Source organism: Sceloporus occidentalis, unplaced genomic scaffold (genome assembly GCF_023333645.1).
Source record: "Sceloporus occidentalis isolate IW3139 unplaced genomic scaffold, rSceOcc1.0.p SCAF_54, whole genome shotgun sequence".
NCBI lineage: Eukaryota > Metazoa > Chordata > Lepidosauria > Squamata > Phrynosomatidae > Sceloporus > Sceloporus occidentalis.
The window spans coordinates 4436367-4453925 of record NW_028317034.1 but is presented as its reverse complement, the minus strand read 5'-3'; the positions used below and the strand labels follow the sequence as shown (position 1 = coordinate 4453925).

Here is a 17559-nt window from a genome sequence, read left to right as displayed (position 1 = left end):
GACATTTATGGAGTGAAGTATGTGACATTTATAGGTTGATATTCAGAACTCAGTTCTTCCCAAAACTGCTGCAAAGTTATATTCCAATTTATTTCACGCAATCTGACAAGCATTTTATTCTCAGTGGCGCTGTCTGATGGAGCCCACTTTGTTCCATTCAGAAATATATTGGGGATGGCCAAGTCTTCATGACGGTAGGTCATAGGATTAGTACATTCAACAATGGCTACCCGAGAGGAGCGGATATAATACATATTCAAATCTAGAGGAGGCCCAACTTTTGTTCTACTTGTTTCAAGTGGCTTTAGGAAACAGCAGCCAAGCTCTTTTAAAGCTTACAAAAAGGGGCAATGACATTTCGGTTGCAGGACCATTGAGCCTTGGTTTAGTGACATTGTATGTGTAACTACTCACCCCTCTTGGAACGCTTCAGTGCGGTATGCGAACTTATGGGATTTGGCCAAAATACAGTAGTAAAGCCTCATGTTTATTGAAAGTACTTATTTGCAGGTTTTAATGCGAGTGCTGGTAATTTGTTCTTCTACGGAACAAATATGTCATACAAAATGATGAGCCCCGGCCCCCTTTTTATTTTTGGCAAAGGGGATATTCCTACGAGAAACAGTGAAGGGCTGCTAAGCCCACTCCATTAGTGAATGGGTTGGAGGAGAGGACATTGAGATCTTGTAAATGTGGTTGCGCATGCAGAGAGCCCCAGAACTGCTGACACAGTTGGCAGCTTCCAGGTATGTGAAGGGGTAGAATAAACATGCCAATTTCTCTATAGCAAACAGTGGTCAATGTACAAATATAGTTCTGAGGCACATTATTAGCATAATACATAGAATAAATTGTTAATAAAAACGTTTGTTCAGCTTTAAAATTAGAATTCAGACGGGGACCTGTCAATCTTACCCCAATTATCTTATTATATTATAATACTTCCAACAAACACATTCTGATTCAGTAAATAATGGAATAAAGCAGATATTCTGTTCTATCCAATCTACTAATGCACAACCATTCTAGTAGGTACTTTTTCCAGCAGTACTGAGGAAAATGTATTTCTGCACTTATGCAGAATACCAGATTAAAGTCAACATGACCGCTTTTTGAAAAGAAATAAAAGGAAACATACTGGAAAAAAAAGATAATTTTATTTAAAGCAGGAGAACTAAAAAGAGTGAATGGTCAGAAAAAAAGAAAAAGAAAAATAAAAACACATTTAATTCACGTAGCAGCAACATATTCTGTAGAGATGTACAGCGGGTAAACAGGACATAACCAGAAGCATATGATATAACAATTGAGCTTAAACTCTCATTAACTGCTTTAATAGCACAATATTTGAGATAATTAGTAGGCAGTGATTATTCTATTTCACACACACAAAAAAAAAGTCAGCGATAGTTGGAAAGTGTCAGTTTTCAAGAGTGTCGCAAACTATCACCAGTAAAAATATATGATACAAATTCCCTTCCCCTGGTAGATTTACGCCCGTAGAATCCAAGGTGCATTTGCTATCCTATTCCGTTGTGCGTACATAGCGTGTGCAGTACATGCAAGTGTGTCAAACATAATTTACATAAACTCTCTCAATAGTGATCATCTCTCACTGACCTTTGTGCCTAAGCCATGTGATGTAGCTTTCTGAACAGCCATATAAAGGCAGGGCATACTCATTTAATTGGGTCTTATATACATGGAATTCAACAATAAAGTTGCATACTTTCTTTGGATCTGGTTGGTTCACGCAGTTAACTTACATGAGTTGTTCTGGGTACACTGTGCTTTAATAGTACATGAGTTGATGTTCTGTGAACAATTGTATTCTTTAGCCAAGAGCTAGTGAATTAGGAGTTGCACTGAATCCGCCTTATGCTAAAGGGGTTGCAGCATTCCAATACAGTTAATTTTATTTGTGTTGTGTCTGGACTGGTTACTATATCAAACATATCCATTCTTCACTTCCATAATGCATCCTATCAGACTGTGACAAGTTATGTGACTTAGCAGGACTAGAACATACCTATGTAAGATGTCTCTCAAGTTTGAGGGCAGAAGTCTCTTTTCTAACGCAAATAACTAAAGAATGTGTACAGCATGGAGTCTATTGAAAATGAACTCCATTGTGCCTTAAAAAATGAAAAAGCAAAACGTAATGTTAATGGAAATCTAAAAATATGTGGTTTTGTATAGATCGAGGAAAGACATAAGATGAGATATCAAACCCAGACAATCAGATGTGCTGAAAATATCTACATAGAATCCTTGATGGAGGAACCCAATTACAGAACTTTATTAAACTAAAATCATGGATTTTATGCTCAATTTAACTAATAAGGAGGACCGGTATAAGAACCAATAGAAGAGCAAACAGGCGAGGCAGACATGTCTAAGGGTATCATTCATTAGGACGCTACTAATGGGGAGCCAAGTCAGCAGGAGTCCAATTAGCGACAGGTTACAGTATTCAAGACAGGACACCACAAATGCATAAATTAAAGCTTCACTTGTGTCTAGTGTGAGAAAATGAGCAATTTGAGGCAAAGATTATACAAAGGTTGCAAATCAGGAAACACCGGTAACCTTTCATGGCTCCAATGTGATTGACATTCACAAGAATGTAGTAGAGAGATAATAACTGTGGAGGATTTCACAGAAATTAGACTTCAGTTGTAAAATGGTGGGAAAAAAATGGGTGAAAAATAAATAAATAAATAAAGCACCACGTTGTTGCTAAGGTTAGATCAACAGGGCGGGAAACATGGAGAGGGGGGATATCTAGCTAAAGGCAGAGACACCAGGGGAAGAAAAAAAAACAAACAAAAAAACAGAAGAGGGTGGGTGTAGTAATACATGCTGTATTATTCCCTCTCACATGTGAAAAACATACAAAAGGTGTAATAAAGTGCTAGACGTGCAAGTGAAATTCACACACTTTCTAAGAAATATGAACATTTTCAAAAGGTCATGCAACGTTAGGTCATGTTTTATTAATATACGTTTTAGATAAGCTCTCCTAATAAATTAAAACGTTAACAGTTGATTCACACTTGTTCTTTCATGCTGTGCTACTGTTCACTTTTAAGGTTAACTCACACAAGCTGTCGGTGACTTGAAATTCACTGGTAAACCTTCCCCTTTTTAAGTTTACGTTCTTCTACTCTTTGAAACCAACTTGATTTTGGGGGAATTATTAAGGAACGCAGGCACAGAGATCCATAAAGCCCAAAATAATATGTATCGTCACTACAATTTTCCAAGCCATGTCTACCTGATATTTCAGCCTATGTTGTATATATGCAAAAAAAAAAAAAAAAAAGGACAACACCAACAACTACATTTGCCACTTGAAATGAAATAATTTGTAATCCTAGCGGACCTACTGTTCAGGCAGCAGATATTTCATTAGGATTACATCAATGATCTAAGCAGATGAGGGTAAACCCATTCTCGGGCTCATTTAGCGCAGGCAGGTATGTTGTGTGATAAGTAGGGAGCTATTATATAATATACACCAAGCCCCTCCAAATGGATAAGTATAGCCTTTAATCCGATTTTAAAGGGGACTAAAACATCAAACATTAGTCAGGTAGAGACCGGTTAACACAAATACAGTATTGTTCTTTCTGGTAAAGATGGTGCCATGCAGAGGAATGTTATAACAGGTCATCTATTCATGAGATAATTTTATGGAGTCAATTGTTATAGTTTGAAAAATTAAAGTGTTTAGTGATCCCAGCCATTCTGCAAAAAAAGCTGCTTAATTTCCCGGTGACTGCCTTCTGACCTGGGGCAGACCACAGCTCTGTGCAATTAAGTACATGTGCGCTCCCAAGGAGTCAGTGGCCACTGAAAGGGTGCCAGGCTCTGCTGCCCTATAGTATATATCACAATGAAATCACACTGCTTCCACATGAAATCTGGGGGTACTCAAAATAACTTTTAAAAAGGGAGGAAAAATACTTAAAGGGTTCCTTTAAAATATTATACCTTAATACCTTAAATGGAGACAAAAGGCTTTCTTTGAGAAAAGGCGGGTATAGAAATGCCTCTTTGGAGTAAGGGGAGTAAAAATATGAAATCCAATGCCTGAAGAGGCTCACTAACTTCAAGGAAACACCAGGTCACTACTTGGCAGAGCTAGAAAGAAAGTTACAGGAACACAGAACTCAAGTATATCATCTATCCGAGGGAATCTAATTAGTAAAATTGAAACCCAAGAGGAATGTCTTCCTCACTGAAGAAGGGCTTTGTTTACTTTTTCCCACCATGTCAAAAATCAGTGCAATGAAAAGGGATAAATGAAACACTGAACGTGTTCGCCTCCTTTTCAATTCTATTTTATTCTAGAACAACATTAAGCCAAGTTTTCAACAAATATTCATGTAGGTAGGTGGGAAATACACAAATATTGTATTGTGTTCTGAGGACACATGTTTCATTCAGAAAATGAAAGTTAAAGTACAAATAAATAATCTGTCACCTTGGAGCCAACCAAGTCTATACGCTCATATTAGCATGATAAATACCAAAGTCATGTGGCTATAAATAATATTTAAAATAAAAAATAAATAAATAAAAAAGGCAGCAGTAAAAGTATTGTGTGCCCACATACAAAAAAAATAAATAAAAAATGTAAGCTTTGTTAAAGAGGTGTGAAAGATTTAACACATTAGCTGAGAGTGCACACCGATTTTCAGCTAATGTGCTTCTCGGCTTCATGTCGCCCCTTTCTAGTATCTATCTTGCTATTATATGCTAATGCCGCATCTCAAAAAACAAGCAAAATAGCAACGTTATCTTTTCTGCAGAGGCTGCTTACTAAACATGATGTGCAGGAATATTTTTGGGCCAACGGTTAACACAATTGGCAGGGATTTTATTAGAAATTACATTCAAATTTGCAGTCCCTTCAAACTATTTGTTATAAAATGTATATAAAGAATTATATTCCTTACAGTAGCACCCAATCCTGTTTCAGAACTGATGGCACACTGTTAAAGCCTATTAAAGGAGAATGCATATTTCGGGCATATGATGGCTACATCATAAATTGACAATGGTATCTAAAATGAAATAGGTATTCAAATAAGAAAGGGACTGTAACACTACAAGCAACCAAAACAATATAAAAAAAAAACAAAAAAAAACCTTTAGTAAACAGGCTGGCTGAGGGTAAGAGAGAGGCAGTTCAGTAGTCAGAAGACTCCAAGAAATCTGGCCCACTTTTGAACCAAAACAGTATCATTCTGCTATATGAAAGTCTAAATAAAATTTTGCATGGAAGTATCAATTCCCAAGACCCCACTAACCTAATTAGTAGCGTATTAAAAATAAATGAAGAAATGTAAGATTAAGAATACTCTAATAGTCTGACTTGTCTTTCTGAAACATCTCTATGCGAATGAAGACTATTAGAGGTTCAGATCTGTTAACATGCACGTGTCACACCTACACAGTGGCATTACATGAATTTACTCAAACCACCTGCAGCTCGGGCTTTGCAGTTTTCAATCTGCGAGATGTTTAAAAAGTCAACAGAGTTCCGTAACAGCCTGTAGCAAAATCCGCTCGTCCCCAGTTAAAATTACCAGATTCAATACCAAGCGAAAGATATCATGTCTACGTGGAAGAATAATCATGAAGACCTTGGACACAGCCGTTAAGACGACACAGAAAGTAGGTTTTTAATACATAGCTTATTAGCATCTGTAACTTTTTAAAGTCAATGGAAACCTAGGAGCACTGAGTTTGCCACATGTAAGAGCCATTAGGCCAATCTAGACTCTCCGTTTTTTCCATTAAAAGCATTAAACCTCTCAATCATTGGTTGTCTTAAGGCTAACTTTATGCCTACTCAATGCTTGTTTAAAGTATGTCATGGTTTTAATTTCTAGCACTTCTGCTGGAACGCTGTGCCACCGTCTCAGTGAAGCAACACTTCCTTACATTACAACTCATAAATCCTTAGCCATTACTATTAAAATAGTCGAACACCTCCAGCCTAGCAGTGACCGACCCAGTGTATCTACGAGAAGCACTATACAGAGCCCCTGGCAGGCTTCTGTGTCACTGCACAAACTGGGAATATGTTGATACACACGTCAACTGCGTGGCTGCCAACCTGCGCCTTACTCTGGAAACAAAGGGGAAAAAATGTTCTCGAACAAAAAGGATAGGAACGCAAGCTTGAAATTATTAAACTAATCCTTGAATAGAAAACCGTCTCTGGTTACAAATTTGGCAAAGAGGTAATCCTGTTTTAAAGTAGTGCTTTTTGTGTCTTGATCAAGTTTTAGCTAAACTATATCATCTACATGCTTTGCATAGGTTTGTTCAGGTATTGTATAAAATGCAGATTTTGCTCATTATCATTACCACAAGGCAAGAACGTATTAATTATATTAATTGCAAGATGGAACTTGGCCAATAATTCGCTTTAGGAACTTGGCTCTCAGCTCAATAGAACATGCGTGGAGTTCCTAACTAGGGTAATCGCAAAGAATTGCTAGAAGAAGGAAAAAAATCTCACAGATAGTACCGTAGGGTTGATTTTTCCAGGGAAGCACGAGACAACCTCATTCAATCATATACTTGACCTTTTAAGTCTAACCAGAGACATTTTGTGACACATTGTACTCAAGTGGAAGAGCTGATCCCCTCCAAATAGGACATTTTTTGAATGTTAGATAACATGGTGTATTTTCTCCATAATGCCTTGATGCACATGCTCACTATAGGGTCCAGAGCGCATTATACCATGCTTTCACATCAGGGGCTTTTAGGTGTTGTGATATGTTGGGAAGCAAATGTAAGAAAAGCATTTCATTACTTGCTACATCTTCATTGGTTTGCTAACCCTCATGTGTCGGTCTACACTATTGTGTACGGAGATGCTTCTGATCTACCTGTTTCGCGTGTTTTCTTTCAATCTTTCTTGAGACGATAGTGGGTACTGGCAGTGAAGCTGTGTGGACCTTTTGTATGTTGCCAGCGTCATCTTATACATTTCTGGTTCTGAGCTCCCTTCTCGCTTCAACAACAGGGTAGAGAGAAATTCACGGGGAGGAACCATCACACAGATCCTAAGAACAGGCTGTTATGATATCCTTGCCCATGGCATACACTTAAGGAGTGTGTACGCTACACATACATTGGCTAGTTTAATCTGTCAACACTATTACACGGGTTTATTTAGTGTATAGATTTGGAAAGAGTGACAGATCTGTTTGAATGCTTTTCCACTATAAATGCTTTTCCACTTCTTAAGGTTCCTAGTGATACTCAACTAACTTTCTGTAATACAATTTATATTTCAGAAAGCTACCTTAGTATTTTTCTTCCTCGTATTTTTTTTTCATTTTTTTTTTTTAAAGCCTAGTCAGACCGGAAAATTTCCATGCTAAAGGACAGCTATTTCCCAATTTGTTTTTGTTTATTGTTCTCTTAATGTTCTCAATGCCACAGTAGGAACAAAATCTACAAAACGGTAGGGGGTAAAGGTTCATGATATTTCAGTAACCATGATCACAAATGCTGTTACAGTTAAGCAACCTGAATTGGCATAACTACAAATACAGCAGCAATCTCCTAAATATAAAGCAAACCATGGTGGAAATTCGCAAACATTATGACTTTGGTTATTCACTCAGACCAATTACTTCAATTTCTTTCACATTCTTTAGTGTCATTAAATATTATAACAAAAAAAAAACCAAAACAACTTTCTGAACAATCTAATATACAAAAATGGCAAGTTGATCAAAAACGGGTTATACCAAATAATTGTCAGAGCATAAGCCAACAGGTTGATAATGACTGGTATCACATATGAAGCTCCATAGGCTGAAGGCTCGACAACCTCCAAGGGATGCTATTCTCCTCGGTGCTTTTTCCCTAAATTCCCCATGACATTTCCAGATGGTCGGTGGATAAGAAGATCCTCAAGTTCCAACACCCAGCCTGTATCCCCTCCCATTAATCAGTGGCCAAGGTCTGATTTCAGAAGGGTGCCCTAAATTAAAACTTTCTCTAGATTAGGGCTGCAACTAACGATTATTTTAATAATCGATTAGTTGGCCGATTATTTTTTCGATTAATCGGATAAAAAAAAATATGCAAATTTTTCGTTTATTTAAAATAATTTAATGAACTGGATGTTAAAAAACAACTTAAAAGTTACATTAACATTCTTATTTTGTTATGATGTAATAAAAAACAATATTTTCAAAGTACAAGAACCCAAACACAATATTTATGAAACAAAATAACCCCAAACATTCTGAAAAGAGGTGGACTATTACTGTTCAAGAAACTTTGCCCCAGCCCTGGCACTTTGCACCCAGCCCTGGCACTTTGCACCCAGCACTTTGCACCCAGCCCTGGCACTTTGCACCCAGCACTTTGCACCCAGCACTTTGCACCCAGCACTTTGCACCCAGCACTTTGCACCCAGCCCTGGCACTTTGCACCCAGCACTTTGCACTGTGCCCCTGCACCCAGTCTCCAACTCTGCCCTGCACCCAGCCCTGCCCCCACATTCTGCCCTGCCCCCACACTCACACCCTGCCCCTACACTCACACCCTGCCCCTACACTCACACCCTGCACCCACACTCTGCCCTGCACCCAGTCTCCCACACTCACACCCTGCATCCCCACCCCCACTCTGCCCTGCACCCAGTCTCCTGCCCTGCCCCCACACTCACACCCTGCCCTGCATCCCCACCCCCACTCTGCCCTGCACCCACACTCACACCCTGCCCTGCATCCCCTGAAACCCCACCCCCGCGAATCGCTCTGTGCGAATGGAGCCACTCGCACAGAGCGAACCGCTCTGTGCGAATGGAGCCACTCGCACAGAGCGAACCGCTCTGTGAGAATGGAGCCACTCGCACAGAGCCATTCGCACAGACATGAAGAATACTTACCTCCGGAACGCGTCACGTAACTAAAAGAAGGCGGAGACTGCAGAAGCGGGGAACGCTCGCGGAGGTAAGTAAACAACGAATCGATCACTCGATTAATCGATAACATCGATTCGTTGTTTCAGCCCTACTCTAGATACTCAAGCCTGTAGGGTAAAGCTGTAGATTTAAGAGGGACAGACTCTCTGGGTCATCTGGTTAATACACAGTAATGTGGAGACTTCTTAGGATGATGAAGTGGAGCAATGTAGTAGACATTTTTTATGCATTTCCATTATTCCATCAGATCACTGATTAGCTGAAATAATGTATTCTATCCTTTGGCTTCACCAAATGTTTGGAAATAGCGTTGAGAAATGTGTGGCTCTAAACACCCATCCCCCTCCAACATACTTTTGCATTGGTACAGAAAGCTTTACATGCGACTCCTCTAATTGTTACACAATGTTAAATCAAAACTGTTCTCAAACAAAATAAATGCAGTGTCAAAAAAATATACAGTAAGATGATTCCCCTTTCATCAGTGGAAATTGTGGAAAAATCTTTTTATACTCCGCAGACATGTCAACAAAGTGTTTACTTCATAGACTTAAAGTGGAAATGCTTATGGCAATGAAAAAGGAACATTTACTTTGCAGGCGGTCTGAAAAACGGTATCTGACAGCGAGGACAACAAACAAAACAAACCACGTTTCTGTCAACTGCGACAGTTTATGAAAAGCTTCTTTACTATGCATGCTGGATACATGCTTGTTTATTAACATTAAACAGTACACCATGTTCCCTTTCTGAGAGTCAGAAAGAAAACATGTTACTTTTCCAGCTCTGGGTTACTCAGCGTCTCCTTTTCAATTCAGCTTTCCAAGCTAGACCAAGGTTGACTGTTAAAGCAAAAAAGCCTAAGGTGCAAGCTAGCACTTTATCATTTAAAAGGCTACCAGCAAGGGGGGTACAACTATTACACTTGTAAGGGGCCTGGATTGGTGGCAGCTCCGTCAAGCTTGTGATATCAAAACTACAGGACCACCAATTAGGTGGCCGAGGATCGCTAGTCTCCTGCCTTGATGACATGCTGCGAATTGATGTAATCCAAGAGCGGTAGTAAGGTAGTTGAAAATTGCTGCAAATAAGGTAAGGTGCATTCTGAGAAAAAAAAAAGTTTCAGTGCCATCCTTGCCCCCAAACAGCTTACAGGGGGCATCTTCACACCAAGAAAAATGAGTAGAAGTTAAAAACTCGGGGGGAGGGGGGCTAGACCATTCTTTCTGTAAGGAGCCCCAAAATTTCTCATGGCAGCCCTAAAGGCAGGTGTAAGGAACAAGGGTCAAACATTGTTTAAATTGATACCTATAGGGATAGCCTATGTTAAGCCACTGCATACATCTCCCATACAAACCAATATGAAACGGTATTTAGGGTCCCAGGAAGAGCAGAATATATGACACCTGAAGAAAATAGGGGTACATATTGTATTATGCTTCTAGTAATAAATTCAAAAGAACTCTAATGGTATCCAGGGTGAACATAAGCACAACAATTCGGTCATGTGGTTATTTGGTCATGTTAGCTAAAGACCGTTAGTTTACACGTAAAGATCCAGAAACTCGCAAACTACTAAGGCTACGTATAAAGGGAGATTCAGGAAAGTGAACGTACTGGGAAATAACAGAAGGACAGGAAATATCGCATGCCAAAAAAAAAAAATCACACAGTTATACACAGCATTTTATGAGGCGGCATTTACAAATCACAAGGTTTTTAGAGTACAGATTTTAGAAAAAAAGCTATTATATGCAACCTAGCTTGTGTTCTGGCGGTTTGGTGAAAGCATAACTTTTTAGCACTGCGCTGGGAACGGGGTAAGTTAAGTACACGTTAATACTGGTATTAATAAAAACGGTCACTTTCCCAAATACTACATTTTGCAGTTCTTTGTGCCAAAAAAACAACCAAGCTTTAAATCCGGCGATGTGAGAATATGGAATACATGTGTGGCACAGGGAAAGTAACTTCTTCTATTTTTTTTAGGATCTGCACAAGCATTCCTCCCAATTGCCTTATCTCTGGCGTATGTTTTGGTTGCTGATTGTCGTGGAGTGACTCAGACAGCCATTGTAACTATGGAGGAGAGAAGTTCTGAGCAGGAAATTGATAAGATCATGCTGACTCTGGCAACCTCAGCTTTCATGAGCTAAGCATCTCCAAAACTCAAGCTATTGGTTATGTAAAGAAAATCTCTATTTCCTGGAAATTCTCCTATTCATGTAAAACTGAACGTAAAACTAGGCTGGGAGACACAGCATTGTATCAGTCATCCCCTTGTCTGGCACCTTTAGAATATGTTACAGATTATGGATATCACAAACCCAAGGGAGATTTTGTTTACTATACCAAACTCATAATAATAAATCAAGTTTTGGAATATAAGGTTGGGGAAGTATTAAAAAAATGGGGGTAGAGGAAATTGAGGGGGGGGGTGTCATGATTAACTCATATAACGTAGTGGAAGCATGGAAGGGTAACCCAGCAGAGGTGGTTAGTTTCTTTGTTTAAGCATTCAATTAGTTAATCTGAGGTTGATTTAATGTGTTTCTTTATGAATGCCCTCTGTATCTGTTCTGGCTAGAGGTGTCATCTTCCCAAAGGACCCCTGTGGTGATTCATGGCCTAACAGATAAGGACCCTGAGTTATAGGAATTCCATTCCTATCTTAAGTGGGGGGTTTCCATCACCTTTACCCCACCATAACTTATTGGCACATCAAAGATGGGACCCGATTCTTGGGGATGGTGTCATATAATCAGTCATGTGGTCAGAGGGGCGTTTGCTTGCAAAAGTCTGATTTAGGGACAAAGCAGCGACCTCAAAGCAGAACTCCATGATATACTCTGATCGGAACAACATCGTAAGAATCCATCTGGATTTAAGGAGTTCCCACAGGCCTACTTATTGGAGAAACTCGTGAGTGAGGGTCCTGTGTTTAAGTCCCTTTGTTTTTAAGAACTGTTTGCTGTTTTACTTTTATTTTGTATGTCTTGTTTTTGTAATTCTGGCACTGTGTAATCTTTGTCTTTTTGTTATTAAAATATTCATAATCCAAGTCTGTCTTTGGGCTCTAGTATCCACGAACCCTAAGAGAGGATAACACGTTACCATATTGTTATTAAAGTTTTACAGGATATATATATATATATATATGTTGGTTGCCCAGGGGGGTTGATATATATATAGAGATAAAGGTTCTAATTCGGATTTCTCACGAATCCGGTATCAAAATCGTGAGTGGTGGCAGACTACCTGGGGGGATACAGGCAGGATTTGGGGGTTAATTTGGTGTAACTTATGCCTTGTTAAGGGGTGAAGTTAGTAAATCCAGAGGCCTGGTGCTATTAACCCCTTCATGCCCACGCCCTCCACACAGTCATGGCTTGGCAATTAGTCCTGACCGTTACAGGGGGGGGAAATACACATGAGGTAGGACCTTTGAATAATTTGTCAAGGTGAGTTTGGCCTGGTGAATCGCTTCTTTCACTGGTAGTCTATTCTTTCTTTGGGCTGTGGAGGTATTTGCTTATGTCTACCCAACTAAAGGCTGTCGGGGACAAGCCCATCATTAAGCTACAACCCCAGAAGAGGGAAAGGTCTGGGTAGCCTACCCTGGAAAGTTCCAAGGTATGTATGAATATAATACATAAAATAAACACATCTACTAGCACTATATCTTTGTATCTTTCCAGGTTATCACCCAAATTTCATGTTAAGGAATAACCTGCAATTACAGAATAATGTAATTTAATATGCATGGCTCACTCATGAATACATTGTACATGTTACGGTATCCCGATGGAAATCTACTTTTTTTATCATTATTATTTGAATTGGATGTGCAATACTTAACTATTAGATAAAGTATCTGTAGTCACAGATGTAAGTCATATTTTCCCTGGTGGGCATCTCAACTAGGTGACTGCTTTTGAAGTTACTCTTTAAAAACTGTGATGCATGGAAGTAAAAAAAACCCGGCTGCTGGATCCAAAAAAAGTGTCTCTGGCAAAGAAAAATCCCACTTGATATGACAAAACTGGCAGCCATTTAAAGAAAATGATTGTGTGCCTTAAAGGCACCAATTAATAATTCTTCGTTTCATGACAGACCTTCTTACTGTATAACTCTAGGGACATTTGCTCAGTCACACAGAAACGTCTTTGCCATCAGTTTATTAAACAGCTCTGTCCCATTTATTTGGCTAATTTCACCTTTATACTTCTGATGTTCTATCATGACATTGCTGTGAAATGTCTACAGCAATTTGCCCTTACTCCAGGCTTTAGGTAGACTACAGAGATCCTTTTTTTTTTGTAATAACCTAATAAAATGAAACGGTGTTTTATGATGTCAAATAACATAAAAGTACCTATTTCATAGAGCGACATAACTTACCACAATCGTTTCGTGAATATTTACCAGAGGAGAACATTTGCAATGAAAATGAAGTGAAACCCAATAGTCAACATAAGAGCTATGATGCCCCCAACCAGGGTTAATAGAGTCAGTAAGGCCTTAAGCTGTGTGCAAACTAAGGTGGAATTACTTGTCATGGGAAAAATATAACAAAAAAACATGAAAACAAAGCAAATCCAATTTCTTTTGATGGCTCTCAAGCAGGTACGCCTACACCACCCACACTAGCATTAAGAACTTGACATATCTTTAGAGGGGTAAATGTCCTTGGTCCTTATGTACAGTACTTTAAGTAAACTATTGAAGCAATGGCTTCTAACCAACTATTTACATCTATTGTCATCATGACTTATTGTTTCTTGAGTTAACAAGCAAAAGCACAATAAAATATTTAGGGGGGGAAAAAGGGGCTGGACGCATTTATTTAGAATTTAAGAGCCAGAAAAAACAACGCATCTGAAAATAAACCAATAGAAACAGTTAAAACATTAGTCCTCAGCACTAAAACCGTTAACAGCGACTGATATCTTCTCCTGGGAGTTGTCCGCCCTTGAATTTAAAAAAAAGTTATGTTTTCCAGATTTTGGGACTACACGTTAATAACAAGATTTCCAGTTTTACGGTTATTCCCTTTTGTTACTTTCACGTAGCTGTTTGAAATAATGTCACCAGCAATGTTATGGAAAATCAATTCATACTAAAGCACAAAAGAAGTTACAATGTTCATGGTATTTTTTTCTTTTTAAGTTTTTTTTTTTTAACATTATTTCACTCTTACTTGTCAGACAAGTAACATTAAAACCAGAGCAGGGGAAAAAAAAAAAAACAACAAAATCGAACTCTATTTAAAATCTGAAAATGCGGATAGCATCTGATTCATATGTTCTCGGTTGCAGAGGGTATTTCTCCGTATTATAAATTCCCTGCAGCTTTTACCGACCTTACTGGCATATGTTACAGACATTGCACATTTCCTAAAGACGGTCAGCCAGAACTAGAGAAAGAACTGCACTTTAATGGCGTTTCTGGGTGCTTAGTAATGAAAGGTGCCACTGTTAAAAGGGGTTTCCACTGCATTACAACCAAAGTTGTGAGTCTAGCAAACATCGTATTGGAAACTGCAGCCTGAACCAATTAAAAATGGCTGCTGCCCAAAACCTGTCCTACAATTTGATAAAAAACAATCCAGTGGCTTCAAGGCATTTTTAAATTAACCACAATTGAGGACTCAATGAGAGTTGCAGATACGTGACAATAATGTGTGGGGGAGTCTATGCTAATAACATGCAGTTAAGAAATGTCTTCTTTTAAGCGCGCTAATACTTTTGTTTCTAATTTGAATTTAAACATTGTGTAATTCTGCTCGACTTGTGCCAAAAATGTGCAGTATACACTGGTAAGTCAGTTACATTAAAATTCTCAGATCATGCAGATCAAAAGCAACGCAGAGATACTGCCAGTAAGGGCTTCTTACAGCAAGCAAGACACCATGTACTCTCTACAGCTTGCCATAAGTAAGTATATGAAACCTACAACAGTAATTGTGTAGAATATTTTTTTCTCTTTATTTTAGGACACAGAGGTACAAAATAACTTGACCCGTAGATTGTAAGCTCCTGAGCATGGCCCTCAAAAGCCCAACATTCCTACCAGGAATTTTGTATAAGAGTACCAGAAGGCTTAATGGCAATCTTACTGGCAGGGTTCTCAACTCGTGATATGTCTGTATGCATTAATGTATATTTGTTATGTACTGTGTTAACTGCCCCATTGAAATTGTACAGTGCTGCATAATTTATCGGTACTTCATAAATAAAAGAATAATAACAACCCATATGTAAACTTATACTGTGTGCAACGTATGAAAAATGCATGCTACCAATTGGACAAACGCTACATATTGACTCAAAATGTGTCCATTTCTGAAAACCTGGGCTTCACATATTATGCTTCTGACGTCGGCTCTGGCTAGTGCCGTTCCTTAGCATCTGGTTAGGAAAGCTGAAGCTTAGCTGTAAAAAAAAAACACCGGATTTACTGCAAGAAAATCACACGGGGAAAATAGGAACTATGGAAAACACCTGTGTCAAACGCTAAGCGATTTTTCTGCGTCATGTAACAAAATCTAGTAGACTTTGCTAGCAACCCTACAGACATTACCAACAGGATACGTACATTATGAAGGGCCAACCATATTCAGCTTCTTCTGCAGGAAGACCTTGGCTGGCCCTGTATAATGCATAGTTAAATCAGTGAGATCTCTCCAAAGTATCCCCACCCATTAAATAATGCATTATCGAGGGCCAGCTTGGACGTTCACGCTGGAGGAACTCGCCATTGTTGACACTTTATAATAAATAGTAAACTGAGTTAAAACCACAACGCTCCTTTTAGTGAATAAACCTTTTTATGTGCTAGACCTCTCTGGCTCGGCTAGTCATGTGCCATAGGGCCAGCTTGCCTACCCGAATCTATAGATTGTGAAAGGGTCAAATGGTAAAATGTTAGGCGTCGCAACTGCCAAGATTCTGGGATTTGGCCAAGCCTGGAAATAAATACACCGTCAAGACGCAGCAGCAAATGACAGATTTGGGGAGATTGGTTTTGACTTCTAGTGCAACACAGTAGGGATTTACTTGGCAAAAGTAAAGAAACGGAACGTTAAAATCACTTCTCGGAACAGGAACATTATATAGACAAGTGAGCTGTGCTTTGATGCTTTTGTTTGGGAAAGAGGAAATTACTGTTTGAATATGTCAAAATATTAGGCATGACAGGCAAATTAAGGTTTCATTGCACTCGCATGACCGCCTTATTAAGCATAATTGGCAGGGTTGCATTTCAGCTTATAGGTATATACATCAAAGTAGGTTTTAACTAAGTAAGAATAAAAATGGCATAATTTTAACCATAACCACAGACCAACAGAATGCACTCCCAAGATACTGCAAATCTACACCAAAACGGTAAATTACTAGTATCATCTTAAAAGGCTGTTTAATAATAATAGGGCCATGTGCACATGCATGATTAATGCAACGGTTGAAATTGAGATTCTGGTGTTTAACCATCTGCCCACTGCGCTACAGAGAAGTATTTAATCTGACCACTGATGGGCGGCTCGGAGGGCCACCACGCACTAAATAAATGGTTAACCTTTGCCGCCTGCTTGTTGAACCACATATCCCACACATGGTTTGCCTCTAAAGGTTAAAATGGTTCTGTCACTTTTTACAAATCCTCCCTTTCACAGTTATATGTACTTGATCACTGTGATGTACATACGGATGTACTAAATCCCACTTGTATGCCATGGGTAGATGTATTTTGCCTTCATTTTCTCTAGATAATGCATGATTATTTTCCCCCATTAACATTCATCTAAACGTCAGGACAAAAAGTCGGGTTTTTCGAGAACCTAAAAAGGTTACATTTCTACCATGTTTGATAAACCATGACTCCCCTTTCCATATATCAATGAATCCACAGAAATTATACATCGTTGTGTTCAGTAAGAGTAAGGGCTCCTTTTAAAAATCATAGATATACTTAAAACATATACTACTACTACTACATATGAGGCATATATCACATGTTTTAATATTATTGGTTTAAGAGGTTTGGGGGGTAGTGAGATTATATAATATATATACTCATACATGCATGGCTCCACATTTTTATGCCAGTGATATTATGGAGACATCACTGCGCTCCCAATATACTTTATTTGATTTTTTATTCATTTTTCCCCTATCCCGCCCCCCGCCCCCATTTTTTGGATAATAGCCCTGCACTGCCGACTGCAAATATATGTGATCAGCCAGCACGGGGAATAATGGCCTATATTTGAGTGAACGTCCGGTGGGTGTCAACAAAGTTTAAAATAAAGAAAGAAAAAAAATACATTTACTTACGTGACAGCAACAATAACTAAGCAGAAAGTATTATTAGTGTTTCACAAAAAGAGTGTAGATAAAGGGGAAATACTACTGTTTTTTGGGGTTTTCTGTTGGCGTCACATTTGTTTTGTCAGTTGGCAATGCGTGCTAAATAGATGTTTGATACTTAGAAGGGCAGGAAACCATAAAGTTTTCCATGGGTGTTCCTTAGTTCGTGTTTTCCCAAGGTGATTTATCAGGAATAAATCCAGTGTTTGTTGCAGTTGT

The 17559-nt window shown here is 38.8% G+C and overlaps 1 protein-coding gene across 1 annotated transcript in view; it reads right to left on the bottom strand.

The window, feature by feature from the left end:
- The window catches only part of LOC149288042 (mannosyl-oligosaccharide 1,2-alpha-mannosidase IA-like), a 128838-nt gene that overhangs the window by 98239 nt on the left and 13040 nt on the right, over positions 1-17559 (bottom strand). The window lies entirely within an intron of this gene.